The following is a 16,049-nucleotide window of genomic DNA, read 5'->3' as shown; positions in this document are numbered from 1 at the left end:
TCTGGCCAGTTCCTCCCACCCCCACCCCTGATTTCTAAGTGAGCTCTGCCAGGGATCCTCTGCCTCAGTGGTGGCGGACCCTGTATGGCCAAGGAATTCAGAGACACAACAAGTGATTATCTTAGGTTGTGCCCTTCCCTCCCATCCCTCCAGAAACAACCCAGCCCCTCTATCCGAGGCTGAATGGTGATTCGTGCAAATGCTGAAGGAAGAGCTGGCTCAGATGGAATTATTGAAAGATAGCACTGTATTTTAGAGGGATTGAAGGGCTCTCAGACTTCCTAAATGTAGCTTTTTGCCTATGTGGTGACTTCCTAAGGCATCTCTCCATTACCTCTACATCCATAGGTGCCAGAAGACTTTCCCCTACCATCACCTTGCACACAGGACTGTAAGGACACCAATTTCCTAGGTATGGAGATGGGAGCTCTGAGGTAAAGTGACTTGCCTAAGATCCCACAGACAATGGAGGATTTCATTATTTCTTTTCCCTCTGAGTGGACCATTCACTCCCTGCCCCTGAAAGCCTAGCAAGTCTCTTCTGGCCTCAGCCGGTCACCAGGCTGCATGTCCAGAGCCCAGCCCTTATGGCCCAAGTTTCTCTTGGTGATGCTTCTCCTTCCCTCCAACTCTTCCTCCTGCTGGTGGTCGCTCAGCCGGTCCCAGACCCCACCCTGCCACGCTTGGCCAGCTCTGTGCCAGCCCATGGCACCCTTGCTGTTTCTGGACTGGGACAGGGAGAGTCCACTGCATCCTGGTGTCTCAGAGGTTGACACTCTGGCAAACCCCCAGGTGCAGATCTGGTGCATCTATTTAGAAGAGAAGTAGAGGAAACCCACCCTGCCCACAGCCCACAATGGGAACACCCCCTTCCCACATCCCCTTTGGCGAGTGCCAGCAGCCCTGCTCCCACCACCACTGCAGGTCACCCAGAGACATAGGGAAATCCAGCACAGGTCCCCGAAAGCAGGACAGATGAGCGGTAGGGGCTCCCAGGGAACCCATGAGGACAGAGTGGCCCCCACCCCCAGGAGCCAAAGGTGAGCACCCAGGAAAGGGGCAGGCTGCTACTGGCTTCCCACAGCAGTACTCTAGACCCAGTCGAGGGGATCAGCTGAGTCCTTACTTTCCCACCATTGTTTTTTTTTTTTTTTATCTCATTATAAAAATAATGTGTCACCATTGTGAAATTTCATTTTCCTGAAAATACTGGTCAGAATTAAAACCACCCCAGATCCCACAACTGAGAGGTAATGAGGGCTGATATTTGGTATATAGACATTCAGACTTTCTTGTATACATCTGTACTCATATTCATACCTTTTTTTTAACTGTCTTCTGTTACCCAAAACTGTCTTCTATTACCCAGCAGCATGGAAATATTCCCACATAAATATTTAGGGACTACTTCAAGCTATTTTATGGCTAGCCAGTTGTCCACTGTATGAAGGCACCATAATTTAAGCAATCCGTTTGTGATAGACATTGAGATTAATCCTTTGTGTGTGTGCAGGATGAACAATGCAGCCATGGACCCCATTGCTTTATTAGTCCTTTGGACTTAATCTCTAGAAATGAGACTGCAGGTTAAAGGGTATGCACAATTCTGAGATTCTTGATTCTCAAGGCCACATTTTCCACCAAAGAGGCTACACCAGTTGCATTTCTCATCAGTAGCGTGAAGGTGAGAGACCAAACTCTATGAGGGTAGACAGTACAAGTGCCTGGATTCCCCACACCACTGTGCCCAGTCCGGGGACCCTATCCAGAAATCCCTAAAGACATCAGCACACGAAACAAACTAGATGCTGGCAGTCAAGGAAAGGACAGGCAGGAGGGGCTCCAAAGTGCTGGGGGGCCACATGAGGCTCCAATTTTCTCCCCAAAGTGTCCTTCCATTGGGTGGGGCATAGAGTGACAAGAGGGACTCCATGGGGCAGTGAGATACCTGGCTCAGAAGTGTAATCACCGGAAGCTGCCTCCCACTCCTCAATCAGCCCTGTGACCCCTGGGAAGGGCCTCACCTCTCTGGGCCTCTGTTTCTCCATCTGATCTGTCTGACATTCTTAACTCTTTGATCTCAGAACCAGCTTTAAGACTAGAGCAGAGGTCTCCACCCCATTTTCTCTCCATTCACCAAGTCATTTGCCTTTCTTTGATCTCTTCATTATACCCATTTATATAAACTACCTCCATGAAGAGCCACACCAACGTTTTTTGGCTTCAGTTTTTATTAGCATAGCACGGATGACATCTCAGTGGTTTGCAGGAGAGAGAGAGCAGCTCTTCATTGAAAAGTAAAGAACATGCTTTTCAAATTCAGCTTTAGCTCAGCATTTGCTGAGAGCCCAGGTACCGCTGACGGGGCTCACCCATCTTCCCATCGGCCCTGCATTGTAAATGGGGTTCTTCCCCTTTGCAGTTGGGAAAACCAAGACTCAGAATTTACATTGTGATCAAACTTATCCCATGAGTAAAAGGCAGAGCTGAGATTCAACCTCAAGTCTATTTGACTTCAACTTCCATCTCTTTCTAACGCCTTCCACTGTCTGTCCAACCAGCCCTACGGAAGGTTTCTTCATGCTCAGAAATATGAAATTCTCTAGTGTAGGGCTGAAAGCTGGAAAAGCGTGAAGTCACCTGGATTTCTCAGATTGGTCATGTTTGGCTCAGGACCTCCAAGCCAATTAACGTGTCTCTCCTTTCCTTTTATCATCCATAAAATGAGCAGTGAGAGAATTAATTAGCAGTGTCTGGCAAAACCTGTTCAGCCTCTTAACCCTTCATGTAGTACTTCTCATCCAGCAAGTAAGCAGGAAGCCTCCTTTCCTCCTTCCAAGAACCAGCATCTACAGCCCTGGATTACAAATAGAGGTGTTCCAGCCCTGGATTACAAGTAGGTGTGAGCAAGCTTCTGTGATTTCTACCCCAGAACAGAACCCAAACCCCAAAATCCATTCCTACCCTGGTTCCAGGTGCCTCCTGACACCTGGAGGTAGCCAGGTCCTGGTGAGGCCAGGACTTGAACTCTCTGGGGACTGTTTTCATCTCTAAGCAAGCCTGTTCCAATGAAATAAGAGTCAGGAAATCTCAGGCTGACTCTGAAGACCATCTCTTATCCTAAAAGTAAATGGGGTGGATTAAAAAAAAGTCAACAAGTTAGATGCCCATTGGTCCCTTATGCCAGGCCTTGTCCCCCGGCTCAGCTTTCTCCGGCCACCAGGTAGTGCCAGGGTCTGCAGTGGATGGGGCTTACAGGCAGAGCAGACACATGCGTGTGTGTGTGTGTGTGCGTGTGTGTGTGTGTGCACGCGCACACACACACACACGCACACACACACACACACACACACACACAGTGGAGAAAGAAAGGAAGACTGGGGAATGACATGTGGTCATGCTCAGAAGGAATGAGGATGGCCTTGGGCATAGAGCCAGCCTCAGAGAGGGCCTGGCCAGGAAAGAGGTCTGATTCATTACCCTTGTTAAGCCAGGAGCAACACGTACCCTGTACCTCATGTGAGTGAAGAAAAGGCACCTCTCTAGGTGTCAGCAGCCTGCACCCCACACCACCTCAAAAAAATACTTCTAAGGTCCAGTGCTCTTGGGATCCAGAAAAAAAAAATAAGTTTATGGTTTCTAAGGAAGCCACATGGTCAGATGGGTACCACAGAAAACCACTGTGGCGTGGTTGCAAGAACTCTCCATGGGCCCGTGGGCAGAAGAGAAAGTTGGGCAATGAGTGGGCTACAAGAGAGTTGATACACTGGCTGCTCCAGAAACCCCTTTTTTTGTTTGTTTTCTGAAAACAAAAGATGTGATGGGAAATGGGGGCCCTTGAGCATGTGTACTGCATTTCTTCAGTTGTCCAACCTGGAGCTGCGGGGAAGGGAGGGCAGAGCCACAGCAAAGAGGAAACAGGCCAAGCTGCAGCCTTGGGATGGGTCATTGGCCTATTCACCTGTGTGACCCTAGTACCTCTCCCTGTGCCTGGTATATAGTAGATACTCAATAAATCTTTGCTCAAGGAATGGATGTGCCCAGAGCAAATGTTTTCATGGGACCTTTACACAGTCAGGGAAACCATGTGTCCAGCAGGGCAGGAGGCAGCCAGATAGGAAGATGATGGTGATGGAGGCCCCGTGCCTGGTGTTCATAATGAATGACGTGGCTGATGGTTGAGAAAGAAAGTAGAAATTGGGACACAGATTTCTGCGTGTTTGGCCTCCCACATGGGGCCAGGCTGGGCTTGGGAAGGAGGCTACAGGTCCTGCCAACATGGCACCCAGCCCTCTGAGTATCCTGAGATGCCTTCTCTTTAAGCCTCTCCAAGCCCTGTGGCCCCGGCATCTACAGCCTACAGACAGACAGCTCCTTGCAGGCGTAACCCAGCACCGGCCCAAGGGAGGTCAAGCCTCCTCAAGCCAACATAGATTATTTCCTCTTTCACTACCTCACTCATGAGTGGAAAAAACAAGAAAACAAAATTCCCCGGAGCAACCTGAAACCTTGTGACCCTCTGGCTAAGTGGCAGGACCCGGCTCCACCTTCGTCCCCTCCACTTTCCTCTGGCACACCTATGCTTAAGCCCAGAGGCCAGCCTTGGAGGTTATTTATAACTGTGTCAGAGGAGAAGGAGGCAGGAAATAGGAAATTATGAAGGAGGGGGCGAGGAGGAGTGGCAGGGGCCAAGTGACCCCACTGGCTTGGATCCTCTACCCGCCTGGCCTGTGGCGTCATGGCCCCATGACAGGGATTTTCCCCACACTCCCCTGGCCCTACCTGCTTCTCTCTGGACAGACACTTCCCTCTCTCCAGGCCCAGGTGGAAGCAGTTTCATCCTGAGGCTTCTCTGTCTAGCCATAGCCCCATGGGCTTTTCCAACTAGAGTTAAGGATGCAGGGGCTGGGGGGTCAGTCAGGAGGCCCAGAGCTGGGCATGGGTCAGGCTTTTGCCTTTTGGACCCAGCCTTTTGCCTCCTCCAGCCCCACCCTGCTCTTTCCTTCCCTCTCTTGTTTAAATACCTTGAAAGCTAGAGTCTGAATGAATGGTCAAGGCTCAGGACCCAAGACTTCTCATTAACTGCATCAAGGGGCCTCAAAGTGGAGGTGACTCACCCAGAATCACACAGCCAGAGGGAGCAGAGCCAGGCCTGGGGCCCTATTCCTTGGGGGCACCAACCCCTTTTTCTTTATCCCTATGCTAGCCCCTAGGACCCCTAGCCAAGACTCTTCTGGCACAAATGTGAACATACTTGATGTGCTGCATAGGCTGGGAGTGTCCATACTTGCTTAGCCCAGAGCCATGAACTAGGAGATGGAATCCCAGTTGGGGGACTCAGATCCTGTGTGGACTGAGGCAAAATATTCAACAATGAGTTCATGCACCAAAACATTCCAAGCAACTGTTGAATTTGCGGTGCCACTAACTTTCAGACAATTTTGGATTAAGTTAGGTTATTCTTGTTTTGTTTTGTTTCTTACTTTGTTACTTTGTTTTAACACATCATCATCAACTTAGTGATTTTCGAAGACAAGTGTTCTGAACTGGGTGGATGGGAGATGATTATAGATGGCCTTCAGGAAGGTGTCAGAAACCCTAGAAATTTGTATGTATAGCTTTAATCAGATTCTCAGAGATGCTCCCATCCATAAACTGATTAAAATGCCCATCTAAGAGGGGTGCCTGGGTGGCTCAGTTAGTTAAGCATCCAACTGCAGCTCAGGTCATGATCTCACGGTTTGTGGGTTCGAGCCTCACATCAGCTCAGAGCCTGTAGCCTGCTTCGGATTCTATGTCTCCCTCTCTCTCTGCCCCTCCCCCATCCACACTCTGTCTCTCTCTGTCTCTCAAAAATGAATAAACATTAAAAAAAAATTAAAATGTCCATCTAAGAGAAGCATAGGCCAAGGAAGTGAGAACTCAGGCTAAGACCAGGGGGGTGGGAACCAAGGATAGGGACACATTGTATAGCCCCTCAGCTGCCCATTACCTTCTCTCCACAGTACTTTTCCCCTGGACTTTCAAGTCATAAATACCTCACATTCACACCAGCTACAGTTACCTTCCATAAAACCCCTAATGGTATAAACAAGATATCAGGATTTAAAAATCTGTAGCGTGCCCAGAACTGAGCCAAGTAAGATTGTAACACAAGTCACGGACTGAAGATCGATCCTTAAATATGGCCAATGTTTGGCCTTGAAGGTCACTCCTCCCTTCCTCCTCCTTCTTCCAGCACCTATAAAGGGCCCACTCACTGATGCAGCCATTCTGTTTGGCATCCCCAGATGAGCCACTTCCCTGTGCAATGCAAACAGTCTCACTTTCTGGAGACTTCCCCCCTCAGCAATCACAGTCCAGGCAAGTGGGCAAAAGTAGTTTCAAGTGGGCAAAAGTAGTCCTTACCTGGGCAGGGTCTCACCAGTGGGGCTTAGAGATGTTTCTGGCAAAAATTGGTCCCTTGATCAGGGAAGCACTGGATGAAACAGAACTAAACAGGTTGCCGCACAGCAGGACTTCGCAGAGCCTTTACTATGCTAATGGTCATTGTGCATCTCCAAAAGGGAGATACAATAAACAGCTTTCCTAAATGTGTTGGCTGAAAGAACATCTCTTAGGACTGGTGTTCAGAAGATCACACCCTGGGAAGCACTGCTGTAGGCTTTCCCACAGTACATGGAAACCTTCTTGCCCCTAACCTCAGAGCTCATCTGATAAATTACCAGAGGTGGCGTTGCTGAATTTCTGCCAGGAAGGCAACCTCAATTCTTCTGAGCCAGACAAAGAGGTAGCCAGCCTTCAGGAAGGACCTAGGAACTCGGTATCAGAGAATGGATAACAGTCTGATGACAAATTTGGAGGTTCAAGTCTTGAGGCTCCAAGGAACTAGAATCTGCAAAGTGTTCCAGAGAACACTAAAGTCATGGTGATAGAACAAAAGGAAGGAATTCACATCTTTCTAGCCTGGTGGGACAGCAGGCAACCAGCAAAGTGAATTTGTCTTTCTCTGACATTCTCATTGTCTGTTGTTTTCCTGGCCCAAAATAAAAGACATTGGCCTCAAGACAGCAAAAGTAGACAAGTAAAAGTAACATAGGTCTCCAGCCTGCAGGGAGACCCAAATAACCTAAGTCTGAAGTTCTTTTTATATAGAGCACAGCCTCACTGGCCAAGGCCCCCCAACCATGACCCGTTTTCAGTATTTGTTTATTCCTGTAGTTCACCCGCGTTTATTGAGCACCTACTAGGTGGGATGGCCTGTGGTCAGGAATACCCATCAATTTCCCGGCAGCAAGGCTATTCTTACTTTTCTGGTGTCTATTTAAAGAGCGCTAATCCTCTCTGCCTCCCCCTCTGCAATTAGACACATACCACTTTCCAACCTGGTACGCTGACCTCGCCCAACTGGGAAGGCAGAATGGACAAGTGGCCTCATGCACCCTCTTCCCACCCTCATGCCCTGGGCCAGGAATTCGGCCTTCAGGGGCTCAGGCAAGCTGGGAATCAGCCAAGCCAGAGGAAACATGTGCCTGCTTTGGCTGGACCCTCAATCGGTGCTGGAGTCCAGAGCCTCCCTGTTCTGGTTCTTACTGGCAGCACAATGAGGCGGAAAGTGCCAGGAATCAAGAGGAGTATGATGCAGGCAGTAAAGCAGGGTGAGAAAGAAAGACTCTGGACCAGGGAACAGATCTCTCTGCTCAAATATCAGCTTTGCCATTGCACAGCTGGCTGACTTTGGGCACAATTTGTAATTGAGAGCTTAGACTCTGGGCTCAAATCCTGGCTCCATCATGTACTGGCTGCGTTTTAGGCACGTTACATAGCCTCTCTCAGCCTCTTTCCCCATCTGTAATGTGGAATGACAGTGACCATAATGATGATAATTCCTGATGTGTAGGTTTATAGTAAATAATAGAATTAATGTATATGCATATGAAGTCCTTAGAATAGCTGTCAGTAAATATTAGCTGCTTTAATATTTAATTCCTCTGAGCCCAGATCTCTTTATGTACAAAATAGAAATAAGAGTGCCTTCTCATTGGGTGGTTATGAGAGTTTAAGGAGATAATACATGAAAAAGCTCACGTAATACAAAAGTGATTTGATAAGTGTTAGATATTTTATCAGATACTATTATTTTTATTGCCTTTCCAGCTCTCTTGGGCCAAACTACTCCACCTCTCTGGACCTCAGTTTCCCATTTTGTCAAGTGAGAGAGAGCACTAAATCACATGGCTTCTCCAGTATCAGAGCATAGGGGCCCACTGAACTGGGGGTTCAGGGGTCCCCTGAACTGGGGACCCATGTGGCCTGAAAGTCACTTGCAGCAAAGCATGAAAGTCACTTGCAGCAAAGCATGAAAGTCACTTGCAGCAAAGCGGAGTCAGTAGCCTCAGAGCCTTGATTGGCCCAATGCACCTCCAGTTCCCCCACATTTCTGTGGATAGCTCATTGAACAACTGGAAGGAGAAAAAAAGATGCCTTGCCTTTGCATGTATTATCTTGACCTGCACCATCCTATTAACACAGTGGCCCTTAACCACAGGTTCAGCACTCGAAATGTGACTAGGCCAAACTTAGATGAGCTATGGGTGTAAACTACATACCGAATCTCAAAAACTTAAAGATTTTAAAACCTTACTATACTTTTTTAACTGACTACCTGTTGAAATGATAATACTTTCGGTATATTGTGTTAAGATGGCATTAAAATTAATTTCACCTATTTTTTTACTTTTTTTAATGTGGCATTTTAATGAGAAAATTTAAGATTACATACATGTCCTGTGTTTGTGGCCCTCGATATTATCTCTCCTGGTTGGTACTGGTCTAGCCTTAGCTTCTCTGTCTCCCTACTTATGAGTTGCCTAATAAGAAATTCTTCTCCAAGGGACGCAGAAGGAATTTGAACTATTTGGGGTTAACTTTTTTAAAACAAAATAAAACACAGATGTTGACTATCCAGGTGGGGCATTAAATTTTAAGAGCCTCCAGGAATCTCCTCGCTTAAAGGGGCCCTGAATAAATATTAAATCCGCCAAGCCGCCAAAGCATCCCAAGATGTTAGCAGACTTATGAGCACCTGAGGTCTGACATCTGGACTCTGGCTGCCCAACCCATCTCTTGTCTTCTCTGTTGGAAAAGGATGGGCAACAGCTTTGGTTTCCTTTTAAAAGACAGTCGCCACTGTTGAACACGCTTAGCGGTGTAGGACGGCTTTTTCTTATGGAGCCGGTCAGCGCTTAACATGTGAAACCAATTTCTCTTATCTCTGTCTCTCTGTGATACACCCACAGAGCTGGGTGCACTATTGCCTGGGAAGGCTGGAATGATATCTTCTTCAGATGTCCTCATTCATTCAAGATACTCTTATCTCATGCCTACTACGCGTCAGGCAATGAGCTGGTAAGACATGACTCTCTGTACTCCAGCTGGCTCACCATCTAGGAGGGAGGCACCAAGTAATAATAATCTGATGGTTGACATTTATCAAACCCTCACTACATGCCAGGCAATGAGCCAAGCCTGTGACTCCCATTATCTCAATGAATCCTCCCATAACCCTATGAGGTTGAGTACTGTTACGGTGTGGTCCATTTTACAGCTAAGACCAATGAGGCTGAGGATGACTGACTTGCCCCAGACACATAGCGAGCAATCAGTGGAGCCAAGGTTTGAACCAGGCATTCCAGCTCCAAACCTGTGCTTTGAACCTCCTCAGAAGCTGCAGAAAGTGTGATGACAAACATAAGCAGTGTTCTCTGTAAAACAAGAGAACAGGGTACATCATTTTGCCTGAAAACAAATCAGTTGGTCTTATTCACCTAGAGATCCTACAGTTCAGATTATCTAGACTCAGTGTCACCAACTGGTAACTCACAGGGCTGAACCTGGCCCAAGGACGTTTTGTTTGCCTCACACACATGTGTGTGTTTCTCTTTAATTGTGCCAACATTTAAAAATCAGAAGATTTCACATTAAAACTTGGGGTATCTAGGGGCGCCTGGGTGGCTCAGTCAGTTGAGCGTCTGACTTCGGCTCAGGTCGTGATCTCGCAGTCTGTGAGTTTGAGCCCCGCATCAAGCTCTGTGCTGACAGCTCGGAGCCTGGAGCCTGCTTCCGATTCTGTGTCTCCCTCTCTCTCTGCCCCTCCCCTGTTCGTGCTCTGTCTCTCCCTCTGTCAAAAATAAATAAACATTAAAAAAATTTTTTTAATTTGGGGTATCTAGCTTCTCTCCTAGAAGACTGGCAATCTGGTGATACTAGGCTCAACATTCTGAGAGACTGGAGCACCAGCTGTCCCTTAGAGAAGGCACATGGACACTTCAGCTCACCACAGTTGCCACTGTGCTCTATTGCCTTCCCAACTCCAGTACCAATGATAAACTGCTACTAAACATCACATTTGTCCACTGCTTTTGCTGTGGCTTATAATAAAGAAATATTTTTAGTACCAAAGTGGGAAAACAAGAGACCAGGTAACCCCATGTACATTTTTTTGGTACAAATGAGGCATGTTTCCATATGTTTCCCAGGCAGACATCAAGCTTCTGTGATGGGTGTCTTTAGGCATTAGGGTTTGTGATCTGACCTAGATGAGAGGTAGGAAGACCTAGGCCAAGAGAGAATGAACGAACAAACTGGAACTCACACCTACACTTGCCTGTTTCGGAGGTAGCCTTTTGCCATTGTACTCATTTGCTTAGAAATGTACCCCAAGAGCAATATGGATATTGGGGCTCTCTTGCATCTCTCAGTACTTTTGGTAAACATTTGTAGCAAGAAGCTACAGTCATGGGAACCTGGGGTCTCTGTCCTATTGTTGGGGAGGGGAGTGGACTATGATTGCCCAATAGGGCACATGTTTGATCTGGGTCTTCTTTATTTTTTTTATGTTTATTTATATATTTTGAGAGAGAGTGTGTAAAAGGGGGAAGGGGAGAGAGAGAGGGAGACAGAGGATCCGAAGTGGGGTCTGTTTTGGCAGCAGAGGGCCGGATGTGGGGCTCGAACCCATGAACTGTGAGATCATGACCTGAGCCAAAGTTGGACACTTAACCAACTGAGCCACCCAGGCGCCCCTTGATCTGGGTCTTCTAAACCCCTTCGTCTTTCATGTAAACCAAGTTCCATCAGATCGCACACATTTGAATCTCAAGTCTTCATCTGAGCCAGGCTTTCCCAAGAGAACTCTTCTCAGCTACAGAGGTTTGAGCTGAGCCATTAGCCACATTTCCTGGAGCTCAGGTAGACTGTGGATCAGGAAGACCTTATTTTGATGTATATTGAATCTAAATCCCACTTCTTTTCTGTCAGCTCCAGTGGTGGTGTTAGTGGGGATCAAAAGAATTTTTACCAAGCTTTCCAACCATCAATGACAGACACCAAAGTGACCTTGATTTTAAATTCCAGCCACCGACTAGGTCTGCAAGGTTGCTATCTGTTTGGCACATCAACTCTTCTCCAACAGGAAGTTTGATGGCCAAATATGTCATCCGATAAAGCATGTCAGCTCATTAGCGGTTTTGTTCAGTTGCAGCCCTCATCCGCTTTTACAACCACAGAGATCCTGGCTCTTATCTTAATAGACCATATTTCTAAAGAAGTTACCTCCTGAAAGGTGTTGTTGATGGATTTAGGTGCCCAATTATTCAGCCAGACTAGAGAGCCCCCTCGAAGGGAACTTGACACGTAGTAAGCATTCAGGAAAATACCATTACTAGAAGTATTTGCGGAAGAGATGCATACATACCACAGAGAGCCAATCCTGCTATTTTACAGAGAGAAGCCTAAAATCCAGAGATGCTGACATCACCAAGGTGTTTCCAAAATCAGGTGGTGACCCAGATCTAGACCTCAGGTGTCCTGATTCCAGTGCTCACTCCTGTACACTGCACATCTCCCAGCCCCAGGATAGACGGGGGTAGATGGGGGCACAGGATATGCACTCTACATCCAACTTCAGTGCCACTGATCCATTTCCCAGGCCTTCCCATTGGCCACCCCAGCATCTTCTACCTGTGCCTGTCAGAGTCTAGGAGTATAGGACTTGGCCTCCCAATTTCACATGCAGGCTGTGTGGCCAGGTTCTGGAACCACACCAGTTCTGACTATCCACATCTGTTTAATTGGAACAGTGACCCTCACCATCCTGTTTTCCTGGGTGGGTGTTGTGATCATCAAATAAGATCAGGTGGACTTAAGACTCTAAAGTAGGGAACTTGGTTGTTCCTCTGTTTTGTGGGAGTCAGTATGGTTGAGTGGGAAAGCATTAGACTGAGGAATAGGGGCCAAACAACCATGGTTTTGAAACTCAGCTCTCTGTATGTGACCCCAAAAAACATCTCATCTCTCCGAGCCCCATTTTCCATACCAAAATTAAGTGAGAACATGCATTCTGCCATATAATATAACAACACTATAACTAAAAGTCAATATTTATTGAGTTTTTAGTCTGTGCCAAACATTCTCCTTGAATTATTTCACTTATTTACCAACCCAGTGTGGTACTATTATTCCCCCTCATGAGGAAATTGAGGCCAGAGAACTTACCCAAGCTCAGGAACAGCAGAGCTCACAAGAGCTACTATGTTTCCAAATCTTAAAGGCTATGAGTCTATTCATGGTGATCAAGTCTAGGTCAAAAGGGAATCCCTCCTAACTTCTGAACCACAAGCACTTCAGCCAAACACTGATGATCCTTCAAGTCACAAAACCATGTCCTCATGAAGTCTGACTCGGGTTGCCAGGCTCACCTTCCCACGCTTTAATCTGGGGGATTGCAGAAGCCCTGAATTTCTGAATGAAACCATCCTTCTCTGCAAGCAACTGGGCTATCTGATGCCTAACACCCTCATTCTGAGACAGATCAAAGATGGGAGGAGAGGAAGAGGGGAGGGAATAATTGTCATGCACTATTTAAGGTTTCTGGTTCCAGAATGGTTCTGGTCTGCTCAGGATTTCCTCTCCCTCCATCCCCCGCCCCGCTGCCCATCCACCCCCTGTCATTCAAGGGTTCTGTTTTTCCACTGGCTGAACTTTACCTTGGGCTTTCTGAGGCCAAATCTCACAGCTTTCCTTCGCTTCCCCACCCCCACAAAAAGCCAGGTGGCCACAGGCCTGGGAATACTTAGCGTCTCTCCTCTCTGTGCCGTGAATGCCACTGTTAGGGGATAAGGTTTACATGCACATAAATCAGAACTGGGTGTTGGGCCACATGGACCATTCTTTCTGTGGCAGCCAAACCATCCGGGGCTCACAGATGGCTGTAAGTGCATCAGGAGAGGTTCTTTAGGTCCCCTTCCCTCCTCCAGACACTAATATTTTAGCCACCGAGCAAAACATCCTCTTAGTTCCACCATGGCTGAGATGGACACCTTGTAACCTCCTGTCAAACGCTATTTAATGAGTCCCTTTAGCTAGAATCAATACCTACCGGTCTACTCCAGCCTGTCAGAGATTAACATAGGAAAACAGATCCCTGAACCCATGTAACCTCTGAGAGGGTATACAACTCACCCAGGACGTGCTAGTGACCTGCCAGCTCTTCCAGCCCACTCCTAGCACTGTGGGTAACCAGGAAGATGGTAAGGGTAGTGAATGCATGGGCCTGCCCACGTGGAGAAGGGATGGTAAAGTGGTGTAAAACTAAAGAACCACTCTCAGAAGAGTGAAGAATAGTGATCTGCTATGGTCCATGAGCTATTTTTAGCACTTCAGTAAGCCAACCCAAATCATACAATAAATCATCCAATAAAAAAGCTTCTCAGGCTTAAGAAGACACCAGGTTTCTTTGCTTTGGGCTGCAGTTAGTTTGTGTGTTAGCTAATTATGTCAGAAAAATGACTGGCTGGCATCGGCCATTATAAATATCTTTTAACTGGTTTTTGTGGAAAAATAATTGGCACACAAAAATGGGATGGTTAATTTATCCAAACATGGAATCCATGGAGGGAAAGGTAATAAAAATAGTCCTTGGCATTGACAAGGCTGGAATCGCTGGTTCAGTGGGAGGAGCACTGGCATAGGGATCAGACATAGGGTCTGAGGCTTGGTTTTGTTAGGACCGTACGGCAATAAAATCGGGGGCAGCAGGGGAGGACAGAGCTGGCGAGGCTGGCTATGGGAGAAAACCAAAGAGAAGCATCCCGAGGGGAACCCTGGCAGCAGGGAGTCCAAAAACCCATGTGGAGGAAGTTGCAAAAGGAGAAGCTCCAAGGCTAAGGAGTCCTAGCCCTTGGTCTACACCGATTCAGAATACAACTTTTGCATAGACTCCATTTCTTAGAGGTATGATCTTGGGCAAGCAATTTCATGCCTCTAGCATCAGATCGCTCCCCAGGCAGCTGGGATGGGTGGTATCCACCTCACAGGGTGACTGATACGCACGCAAGGATTTTGGTGCAAGTGCCTGCAGCATAATACGTACCTCTCAGGGAAAGGTAGCTGTCATTTTTGGTGATCCTCTTCTGAAGTGACATTTAGAGTCTCCAAGCTTTTTTTCCTCTGGAAGCATGATGGAGCATCATGGTCAGAAGATGGGACTGGACTTAGCAAGTAGTGCAGACAGCCCAACAGGTCCTTCCCCTCTCAGAGGGGTTAGATGTGTCCCTCTGGGTCGTACACAGCCCTTAGGTCTCTCCCAGCTCAAGAATGACTCACTCTGGGAATTTCCCATGCAGCTTTGGAGAATTTGATTTTTACTAAAGATGGTGTTTTCAACATGTTCACAATTTGGGCAAGGTGTGACTATTTTGCACCAGTGCTAGGGAGTGGGCAGGGAAATGGGACCAAATGAGACCTCAAGAACGGAAGTTATTGAGGGTGTTCAAAGCTGAGGGGACAGCATGGGGCAAGACCCAGACAGAATCTGAACAGCAGGAGCTAGAAGGGCGTGGTGAGAGGGTGATGAAGAGGGAGGCAGGGGTAAGACTGGCCCTCTTTGGAAACATTTATGACACTTCATCCCAAGAGTTCAATGAAGGGTTTTAAGCAAGACAGTGAAACTATCTCTTAAATCAGCACTTCAAGCTCTCCCATACTGACCCCAACATGTTTCTTGACTAGAACCCACCATGCTTGCCTCTCCGCAGTCCATCCATTCCCAGCCACGCACCATCCAAATGCACCAGCAAGGGCAGTACGGCGACACAAAGGGAGGAGTTCTCTCACTGTCACCATGAGTCTGGCCAGGGCCAGGCAACAAGGGGACATCTTTGAGGCAGCACGTGTCTTCAACATACAGCCACATGTGTCTAGACCTGAGCTCATGACAAACCCCAAAGCCAAGCAACTTAATGTGATGAAAGGCCCCTTGCTTACTGTGAAACCAAAAAAATAAAACCATCTTCAACTGAATGACTCCCAAGCTGCAACAAGTCAAGAGCCATGGCTTTTGGGGGCACTTAAGCCCTTCTCTCCCTATAAAAATGCTCCCATCAACTTGGTCCAAGTGGCCCTAGTTTCGTTCCCTTTCAGAGGGACAAAAGGATAAGCAAAAAGGAAAACCTCAGACAATCACTAAAAATGATAAACTGTGTTTCCATTTGAGAGAAGCATGAAGTCTCTCCAGCACAAGGCTGTAATAGTTCTTCTATCCCTTCGTGTTGCACATCTGAAAAGAACCATGTGAACAAAGCCACTCGGGAGGGCAAACTGGCAGGTGCTGTTAAAATGTAAAATGCACCTACCTATGTCCAAGAATTCCAGTTGCACATCTGCCGTGAAGAAATATTTGCACACGTGAACAAGAGAATGAGACAACTATCTATTGCAGTGCTTTTTGTAAACATGAAAAGTTGTTAGAGGGGCGCCTGGGTGGCTCAGTTGGTTAAGCGTCCGACTTTCAGCTCAGGTCATGATCTTCCCGCTCATGAGTTTGAGCTTCACGTCAGGCTCTGTGCTGAGAGCTCAAAGCCTGGAGCCCACTTCTTTTTTAAATTTTTTTTTTAATGTTTTATTTATTTTTGAGACAGAGAGAGACAGAGCATGAACGGGGGAGGGGCAGAGAGAGAGGGAAACACAGAATCGGAAGCAGGCTCCAGGCT

General features: G+C 47.3%; 2 protein-coding genes across 2 annotated transcripts in view; one reads left to right on the top strand and one right to left on the bottom strand.

Moving 5' to 3' along the window:
• The window catches only part of SYN3 (synapsin III), a 419,352-nt gene that overhangs the window by 156,366 nt on the left and 246,937 nt on the right, over nucleotides 1–16,049 (top strand). The gene's annotated exons all lie outside the window — the stretch shown is intronic.
• The window catches only part of TIMP3 (TIMP metallopeptidase inhibitor 3), a 59,572-nt gene that overhangs the window by 37,155 nt on the left and 6,368 nt on the right, over nucleotides 1–16,049 (bottom strand). The gene's annotated exons all lie outside the window — the stretch shown is intronic.

Source organism: Panthera uncia, chromosome B4 (assembly GCF_023721935.1).
Source record: "Panthera uncia isolate 11264 chromosome B4, Puncia_PCG_1.0, whole genome shotgun sequence".
NCBI lineage: Eukaryota > Metazoa > Chordata > Mammalia > Carnivora > Felidae > Panthera > Panthera uncia.
This window is presented reverse-complemented; position numbering and strand designations above follow the sequence as displayed.